Raw genomic sequence first — 9,573 nt, 5'->3', positions numbered from 1 at the left:
CCACCCCCATCTCCTCACAGAAACAAGTCGGACGGAGGCCCCCGAGTTGCATATCCATTCGGAATCCTCCTCCTTCACGCATTTGGGCCAACCAACGTCATTTAGCCCATCAATCTCCGGTTACCCACCGTAACAATAACAATCTTATATATTGTACAATAAATTTTTATACACAAATAAAATTTTTTAAATTAAAAATAATAACTATTAATATTAATAAATAAATATTAATAAATATTTTGAATGGATTAATATTTACTTCGGATGAAACCTGGGTTTTACACTAACTAGATATAATAATTGATGACTTTTTGTTTCAGAACTTATTTGTTCTTGTGAAAATGTTTGGTTTCGATGCCTATGCTAGATTTTATTTGAAGTTACTTGAAGCTGTTCTCAGAATTGGAAACCAAATGAATGTGGCAATTGGCATCAATCTATAGCGGTAATGGATGATTTTGGATTTTAAGTGATATTTTTTTTTCTCTTTGTTGAAAATTACATGTGATGATTATTAATAACTAAAAAATTAATAATACTACGTTCTAAAATATATCATGTGATACAGTTACATGTAGCATAATATTTAAATATTAAAGGCCTTATCATATTTGACCTATTGGATATACTAAACAAGCACAAATAATTATGAGTATTATCAAATGATTATTTTATTTGTATTTGTATCAGGTACTAATCCAAAGACTTAGAATTCTTATCATGACCAAGCACACTTTTTAAAATTCACATCATATATAAACTTGCAAATTGCATTGCATATTGTCCCGTAATTATATATTTTTATCTTTGTATATAATGCCTCGTAACGCTTCCATCTTCATTCTTCAGTATCGCTCTCTGCCTCTACAATTTTATTTTTCATCGTAATTAGAATAATCAAATTCAAATACGATATAATTATGAGAATTTTATAACAGCAAAAAATGAAAGCAATAATTATTTTAAAATAGATACAGTAATTCGATAAACGTAAAGAAAACATTTATAAATTTTAGTCATTTAAACATAAAACAAATTTAGTCATTCTTGAGAGAATTAAGTAATTTAAACAGAACATATACAGTTGTCATTAAATAAAAAAAATAAAGGGACAGAATATTTTCTATTGTGTTTAATTGATCCAGGCTGTGAATAATTTCAAAACTATTTTTAAACCGGGGTAGAAATCTTTTATCTAATAGTATTTTTAAACTAAAAAAAAACTAAAAAAACATGTTAAAATCATAAAGAACTGCATAGTATAATTGAAACTGAAATATTAATGTGTCTCACGTTAGTAGCTAACAAGTTGAGCATAGTGATTCATTTTATTAGTTGGTAGAGGATAGAGTGTTCATGGTCCGGCTCGGCTTGAAAATTCGGTCCGGTTCTGAACTTTTTAGAAACTAATTTGGTGTGATTTTATCGGGTCTAAGGTCGGATAAGGGTTTTAAAAATAGACCCGGTCATTATTCTGGGTCGGGTCGGACCAAAGTTTGGGTCACCCGAATTCGATCCAGTGGTTCGGTTATCATACACAATTAATATTTTGTGTTATTAATTATGGATGATGGTTATTCTTATGTGAAATTTAAGAATTGTAAATCTTAATATTTTGTGTTATTAGTTATTATAAGACTATAAGTTAATGTTTTATATTAAAAATGCATAAGACTTTAAACTAATGCATAATATTGTGTTATTTGTATTTATTTAAATATTTGGTGTTATTAGACAATATTAGTATTGATTATGGTTATGCTTTAATTTTAGGAAATGGTTGGTTCTAGTTATATTTTTCTAAGTGAATTTTACCATGTCAAATAATGGTTGGAGTTTTAGATATTTAGATATTTTTACATGCTAACTTACAAAAAGGTAATGTTAACGGCCCAGTTTTCATTCAGTTTTTACCCGATATAATCGTGGCCCGAAAGTGTGTAGGTTTTATCGGGTCTAAAGTCATGTTCGAGTCTAATAAATAGGTCCGGTATATATTTCGAACCGGATTTGGATCACATCAAATTCGATTTTACCCGGCCCATAAACACCCCTAGTAGAGGAGGCCGCCGTGGAGCAGTGGCATTATTTTTATTCTTCTTGAGCCGTGGTTAAAGAGCCGGCCAATTCGAAGAATGACCGGGCCAAAATATTAAGTAACAAGTGTGAAGAGTGTAATAAATTAGTCCCACATAGATAAAAATAAAAAAAACGTGAAAACTTTATAAGATAAAAAAATTATTATGTTAACAATTTAAAATTTTGAATTAAATGTAGTTAATCTCATCTTGTGTCCTCTGTATGTTTCTTTGGTGCATAGTCCAACAAAAGAATAAATTGAAAATATATAAGTTTTAAATTAAGTTAATTATTTTATAGGTATAATTTTATCAAATTAGTAATTAAATCTCTATGTCTAGTTTAAATTAAAAAATTCTAATTAAGTTATTACATAAAATAAAAATTTTCAATAATAAAAATTTTCAATCAAACTGTATCATCTCACCTGATATAAAACCATCATTATTGTAATGAAATCCAAGTGAGTGAGTATACTAATCCATTTTAGTTGGTGGTGGAGAAGAGGCGGCGTTGTGTTTATTCTTCTTTAGCCGTGGATGAAGCGGCGGCGAGCTAAAAGAACGATCAGGCCAAGGATTAGAACGTTGCGACCAAGGAGGAGAAGGAGGAACTCGACCCGTACGTGGTCGTAGCACCTTATATCTCCGGACAGAAGGATCATACCAATCAATATTCATCATCATAGGGTTTTCTGAAATCATCATCTCTAACAATACGCACAAAAATTGCATAAAATCAAGTTGGATATATTGTGTTCAAATGAAAATATACAACCTAATGTAAATGCATTTTGTTACATGATTATCCAATACATAATTATCTATATAAAACTTTTAATTTATAATAAGATTAAAAAATAAAGTTCACTCTAAGAGAAGAAGGCCTAAAACGACAAATTTTTCCTATTAGATAATCAATAATAGTGGGTAAGTTAATAAAAGATCAATTTTAAGATAATGAGTTATATAATTTACGGGATATGAGATAACAAAAATATTATTTATATATTAAAATTAGTTACTAAAATTAGTCATTATGTATTTTATTATTTTTATATAAATATAATTTAATTTATTTTTAATGTGTATTTTTATATTTTAATACATATTTTATATTAATAACTGATTTTAGTAACCAATTTTAATATATATATATACCTAACATGGTTGATGAAATAATTAGCTTATAGCATATAATATTTGCTAATTAAAATTATCATGGCTTACAAATAATCAAATTTTACTTATAATTATTAGTATTTTAAATGTTGCTCCTATATGAACTATAATTTGCGGGGAGGGGGAGGTGACAATAATAAAAAAAGATAAAAATATATAAGATGGAAACCATACATAATAAAAAATATGGAAACATAAATCTCACCTTTAAATAGTTCATGAGTCAAAACGTGTGAAGATAAGAGAAAAATAGAAGAAAGAAGAAAAGAAATATAGGCCATGGGATTAGCCATATTAAAAACCAATTAGGATAACAAATACAATCACAAATTAAAGTGCAAACTAAGCTAAGGGTTTAATACTGAAATAAAATTTCATTTCATTTTTAATTCGAAAATAGATTGTCACTTGGCCGTTATAGAGAGCCAATACTCAAGAGTCGATTAATCTTACACACAAATAAAATTTTATTTTATTTCATGAGAAGTGAACCAAACGGTACTTAATTTCAAATCGAGATTACGTAAAAATAAACACAAGAGTTCATTAATATTATTAAATTATTGTCACTAACACATGAATTTTACAACAATTAAAAGCTCATTTCACCCAAAAGCCAAAAGAGACTATAGATTTTTTTTCTTTTTTTTTAATCATAGAAAGGGTGACCAATAAATTATAGTTTAAATGACATAATTTTTTTATATTTACTTAAAAATTTTACTTGTAATTAAAAAAAAAAACAAAAAAGGGAGTTGCAAAATTATAGAATTAATAATTAAAATAGTCTTCGAAAAATTAAATTTGTATTTATTTTTTTCCAATAAGTTAAATAGTGATACTTGACATCTATGATGCACGACACGGACACATGATATGACATGACACGGAACATGTCGATACACGAATTTTAAAATCTTATAAGACACGAGAACACGTATACGTATAAAATATAAAGTATTTTTTAGATAAATCGTAATGATATTTTGATATTTTATTTATATTAAAATATAAATTATTTCTTTCAATTATTTTTAATATTTTATTTTAATTATATCAAATATTTAAAATAATTTTTTATTTTAATAAATAATAATATATACTATATCTAAATTTATTTTAAGAATATATATTAAGAATAAGATTGGACACGCTAACACGTGATGGTGTTTAGGTGTGTCCAAGTATGTCCGAAATTTTTTTTTTTTATTAAAACACGGTTGAATACGGTGTACACATATCAAATAAGTATCAATAAATATCGTGTATAAAATATATCTAACACGTAAATACAACAATTTAGCAAAGTGTTTGTACTTCATAGCTTGACATAATTATTTTTCAATATGCACGTCAAGAATTGGATATCGAAGGTTGTAGTTATACGTTACGCCGGTATTATAATCAATTAGCTATCTTTAATAAAAATAAATTTTAATTAAAATATTTATAAGATTTAGTGGTTTGAAATTCATAACTTAGCAGTATTAAAAATTACATATGATAACTAAAAATTAAAAATACTATGATCTAAAATACAATATATTATACAATTATATTGGACATAATATTTAAATTTTACCAGGCCTTATTATATATTTTTGTTTGACCTATCGGATATACCAAAAGACCATAAATTATGAATATTTTAAAATGATTATTATATATATTTCTTTCGGGCATTTATCCAAAATTTTATAATTATTTCACATGTAAATAAAAAATTAGTCATTAAATTAATTATTTATATAAAATATATATAAAAATAAATTAAACAACACATATATAAATATACAATAATTAATTTTTAATGTATTCAAAACATTTTTTAAAGTCTTATATATATTACTCAGAATTCTGATTATGAGCAAGCACAGTACTTTTCAAAATTCAAATCATATAAATTTGCAAATTGCATATTGTCTCCATAAGTTATTCTATCTTCATGTCCATTTGGTTCGAAAATTAAGCATGAAAATTAAGAGAACATCTATAATTAATTTTTTAATTTTGAAGGCTTCATCATTTTGCGATGCCTCGTAACACTTGCATCTTCAATATAGCTTTCTGTCTCTATAATTTTATTTATCATCGTAATTAGAATAATCAAATTCAAATGCCTAAATATGAGAATTTTATAACCGAAAAAAAATGAAATCAACAATTATTTTAAAATAGATACAGTAGTTTAATAAACGTAAAAAATAACTATGAATTTTAATCGTTTAAATTTCTACTTGTCTATCACTTAAAAGTTAAAAGAAAACGTAAGACAAATTTGGCCACTCTTAAGAATCAAGTAATTTAAACAAAACATAAACAGTTGTCATTAAATAAAAGAAAATGACAGGGGTAGAATATTTTCTATTGTATTTAATTTATGCATGCTACGAATATTTTTAAAAGGGTAAATTATATTTTTTATTTTAATATTTATAATTTTTTTTTAAATATTCTTATCATTTTATTTCATTCAATTTTGTTTTTAATATCTTTAATTTGTGTCAAAACTATCGCCGAAAATTTTTAATTTTGTCCCTAATATTTTACATAAAGTTATCATCCAGATCAGAGATATAATTTTAGCATAAATAAAAAATATTATAGATAAAATTAAATACAACTAAATATTAAAAATAATTAAAAAAAACTACAAACATTAGAAATAAAAAAGTATATTTTACTATTAAAAAAATTTATATTCTTTTATAATAGCAACAATTAAACTGGGGTAAAAATCTTTTATTTAGTACTTATTTTTAAATAAAACATGATAAAATCATAAAGAACTACATAGTAATTAAAACTTTGAAATATTAATGTCTCACATTTGTAGCTAACAAGTTGGGTATAGTGATTTATTGTAGTAGACTAACAAAAAAAAAGTTAAAATTTATTTTATTTAATATTCATCTATTCATTAATTGTTATAATAATTAATGAATATTAAATAAAATAAATTTTAACTATCTTTTACTAATATTTTTTATTATCAAATATTTTCGTTCATTTTATTAATTAGTTGATGGAGGAGGCCGCGGAGGAGCAGCGGCTTTGTTTTTATTCTTCTTGAATCGCGGCTGAAGAGCTGGCTTTTTTGAAGCATGACCGGGCCAAGGATTGGATTGCTCTGCCCAAGGACGACGACGACGAAACGGATCCGTACCCTTTCGACCCACGTGACCTGTCCTACCCGTGGAAGGATTATACCAATTTATATTTATCATAGTATTTTCTGAAAGGAAAAGTATAGGTAGACAATGAAAATATTAAATAATGTGAACACTGGATATATCGAATGTTTAATTCACTAGGTGTGCGGATGGTTATTCTAATATTAAGATTTAGGTGAGTAATTTGGAGTGTAGTGTGTTTTACTTGAATTGGACCAATTTTAAAACTCGTTGTTCATGTTATTCAAGAGAGCCTTTGATTACCTAATATAACTCTTTTGAAATCATATCTTCTAATGAATTTACATACAAAAATTGCATAAAAATAGTTAATTTAGGACCATGAAAATACATTCTAAAATTTGTTAAGTGAGTATGAAAAAACTATGATATTTAAGCTATAGTTTAACATCAAATAACTAATTTATATCTAATATACATAGTATTTGATATATTTATCTTAATTTGTTAATTAAAACTATCATGAGTTATAAATTTTTAAACTTTACTACTCATAATTAGTATTTCAAATTTTGCTCCTATACATATGCAATGAACCATAATTTAGAAGAATATACAAAGATATAAAGATGGAAATTGTATATAGTTTGGGTGACATTGAAGAAGGAAAGAGAAATCTCACCTTTAAATAGTTCATGCGTTAAAACGTGGGAAAATAAGAGAAGGATAGAAAAACGAAAAAGAAAAACAAAAGAAATATAGGCCATGGAGTTAGCCATGTTATTAGAATAACTTAGTATATATAGTATATCTAAAGATGAATGAGTATAGTGATTATTTGTAAAATAACTTTAATGAAAAATAAATTTTAATTAAAATATTTACAAGATTTAGTAGTTTGAAATTCAAAACTTAGCAGTATTAAAAATTACATATGATAACTAAAAATTAAAAATACTATGATCTAAAATACAATATATTATACATTTATATTGGACATAATATTTAAATTTTACTAGGCCTTATTATGTTTGTTTGACCTATCGGATACACCAAACGACCATAAATTATGAATATTTTAAAATGATTATTATTGTATTTGTTTCGATCATTTATCCAAAATCTTATAATCATTTCGCATGTAAATAAAAAGTAGCCATTAAATTAATTATTTATATAAAATATATACAAAAATAAATTAAACAACAGGTATAAATATATAATAATTAATTTTTAATGTATTCAAAACATTTTTTAAAGTCTTATATATATTACTCAGAATTCTTATTATGAGCAAGCACAGTACTTTTCAAAATTCAAATCATATAAATTTGCAAATTGCATATTGTCTCCATAAGTTATTCTATCTTCATGTCCATTTGGCTCGAAAATTAAAGCATGAAAATTAAGAGAACACCTATAATTAATTTTTAATTTTGAAGGCTTCATCATTTTGCGATGCCTCGTAACACTTGCATCTTCAATATAACTTTCTGCCTCTACAATTTTATTTATCATTGTAATTAGAATAATCAAATTCAAATGCCTAAATATGAGAATTTTATAACCGAAAAAAAAAATAAAAACAACAATTATTTGAAAATAGATACAGTAGTTCAATAAACGTAAAAAAATAACTAAATTTTAATCGTTTAAATTTCTACTTGTCTATCACTTAAATGTTAAAAGTTAAAAGAAAACGTAAGATAAATTTGGCCACTCTTGAGAATCAAGTATTTTAAACAAAACATATTCGGTTGTCATTAAATAAAAGAAAATGAAAGGGGTAGAATATTTTCTATTGTAATTTAAATGATGCAAGTTACGAATATTTTTAAAAGGGTAAATTATATTTTTTATTTTAATATTTGTAATTTTTTTTAAAAGTATCCTTAACATTTTATTTCATTTAATTTTGTTTATAATGTTTTTAATTTATGTCAAAACTATCGCCAAAAATTTTTAATTTCGTCCCTAATATTTTACATAAAATTATCATCCAGAAATAATTTTAGCATAAATAAAAAATATTATAGATAAGATTAAATACAACTAAATATTAAGAATAATTAAAAAAATTACAAGCATTAGAAATAAAATGTATACTACTTTACCATTCAAAAAAAAGTTATATTCTTTTATAATAGCAACAATTAAACTGGGGTAAAAAAATTTTATTTAATACTTATTTTTAAACTATGAAAACCTAATAAAACATGATAAAATCATAAAGAAATACATAGCAATTAAAACTTTGAAATATTAATGTCTCACATTGGTAGCCAACAAATTGGGCATAGTGATTCATTGTACTAGCCTAACAAAAAAAAAATAGTTAGAATTTATTTTATTTAGTATTCATTAATTGTTATAATAATTAATGAATATTAAATAATATAGGATAAATTTTAACTATTTTTTACTTATATTTTTTTATTACTAAATATTTTCGTTCATTTTATTAAGGTAGAAATTCATGTGCAGTTGACTTCACGTAAAGTTGATAACTAAGAGTCGTTAGATAATATGACAGATTTGACTAAACTTTCATCTAACGGCTCTCATCTATCGACTTGCACTTGAACTTTCACCTTTTATTAATTAGTTGGAGAAGGAGGCCTCTGTGGAGCAGCGGCATTGATTTTATCTTTCTTGAGTCGCGGCTGAAGAGACGGCTTTTTCGAAGCATGACCGGGCCAAGGCTCGGAATGCTCCGCCCAAGGACGACGAAGCTGAAACGGATCCTTACGCTTTCGAGACACGTGACTTCTCTTACCCGCCGAAGGATTATACCAATCTACATTTATCATAGTGTTTTCTGAAATCATATATTCCAATGAATTTACATACAAAAATTGCATAAAAATAGTTAATTTAGGTCCATAAAATTACATTATAAAATTTTTTAAGTGAATATAAAAAGATTATGTTAGTTGAGATTTAGTTCGTTAACATCAAATAACTAAATTATGTCTAACATACATAGTATTTGATATATTTATCTTAATTTGCTAATTAAAACTATCATGAGTTATAAATTATTAAATTTTACTAATTATTAGTATTTCAAATTTTGCTCCTATACATACGCAATGAACCATAATTTAGAAGAATATACAAAGATATAAAGATGGAAATTGTATATAGTTTGGGTGACATTAAAGAAAGAAAGAGAAATC

At 25.1% G+C, this 9,573-nt stretch overlaps 1 long non-coding RNA gene across 1 annotated transcript; it reads right to left on the bottom strand.

Moving 5' to 3' along the window:
* Positions 1-650: 650 nt before the first annotated feature.
* On the bottom strand, positions 651-3,577 carry LOC130941989 (uncharacterized). Its single transcript, XR_009070749.1, has 3 exons — positions 3,466-3,577; positions 2,507-2,788; positions 651-864 (listed from the first exon to the last, which is right to left on the bottom strand). It is a non-coding gene; the product is annotated as an uncharacterized LOC130941989 (long non-coding RNA).
* Between the last annotated feature and the right edge of the window lie 5,996 nt (positions 3,578-9,573).

Source organism: Arachis stenosperma, chromosome 7 (assembly GCF_014773155.1).
Source record: "Arachis stenosperma cultivar V10309 chromosome 7, arast.V10309.gnm1.PFL2, whole genome shotgun sequence".
NCBI classification, from domain to species: domain Eukaryota; kingdom Viridiplantae; phylum Streptophyta; class Magnoliopsida; order Fabales; family Fabaceae; genus Arachis; species Arachis stenosperma.
This window is presented reverse-complemented; position numbering and strand designations above follow the sequence as displayed.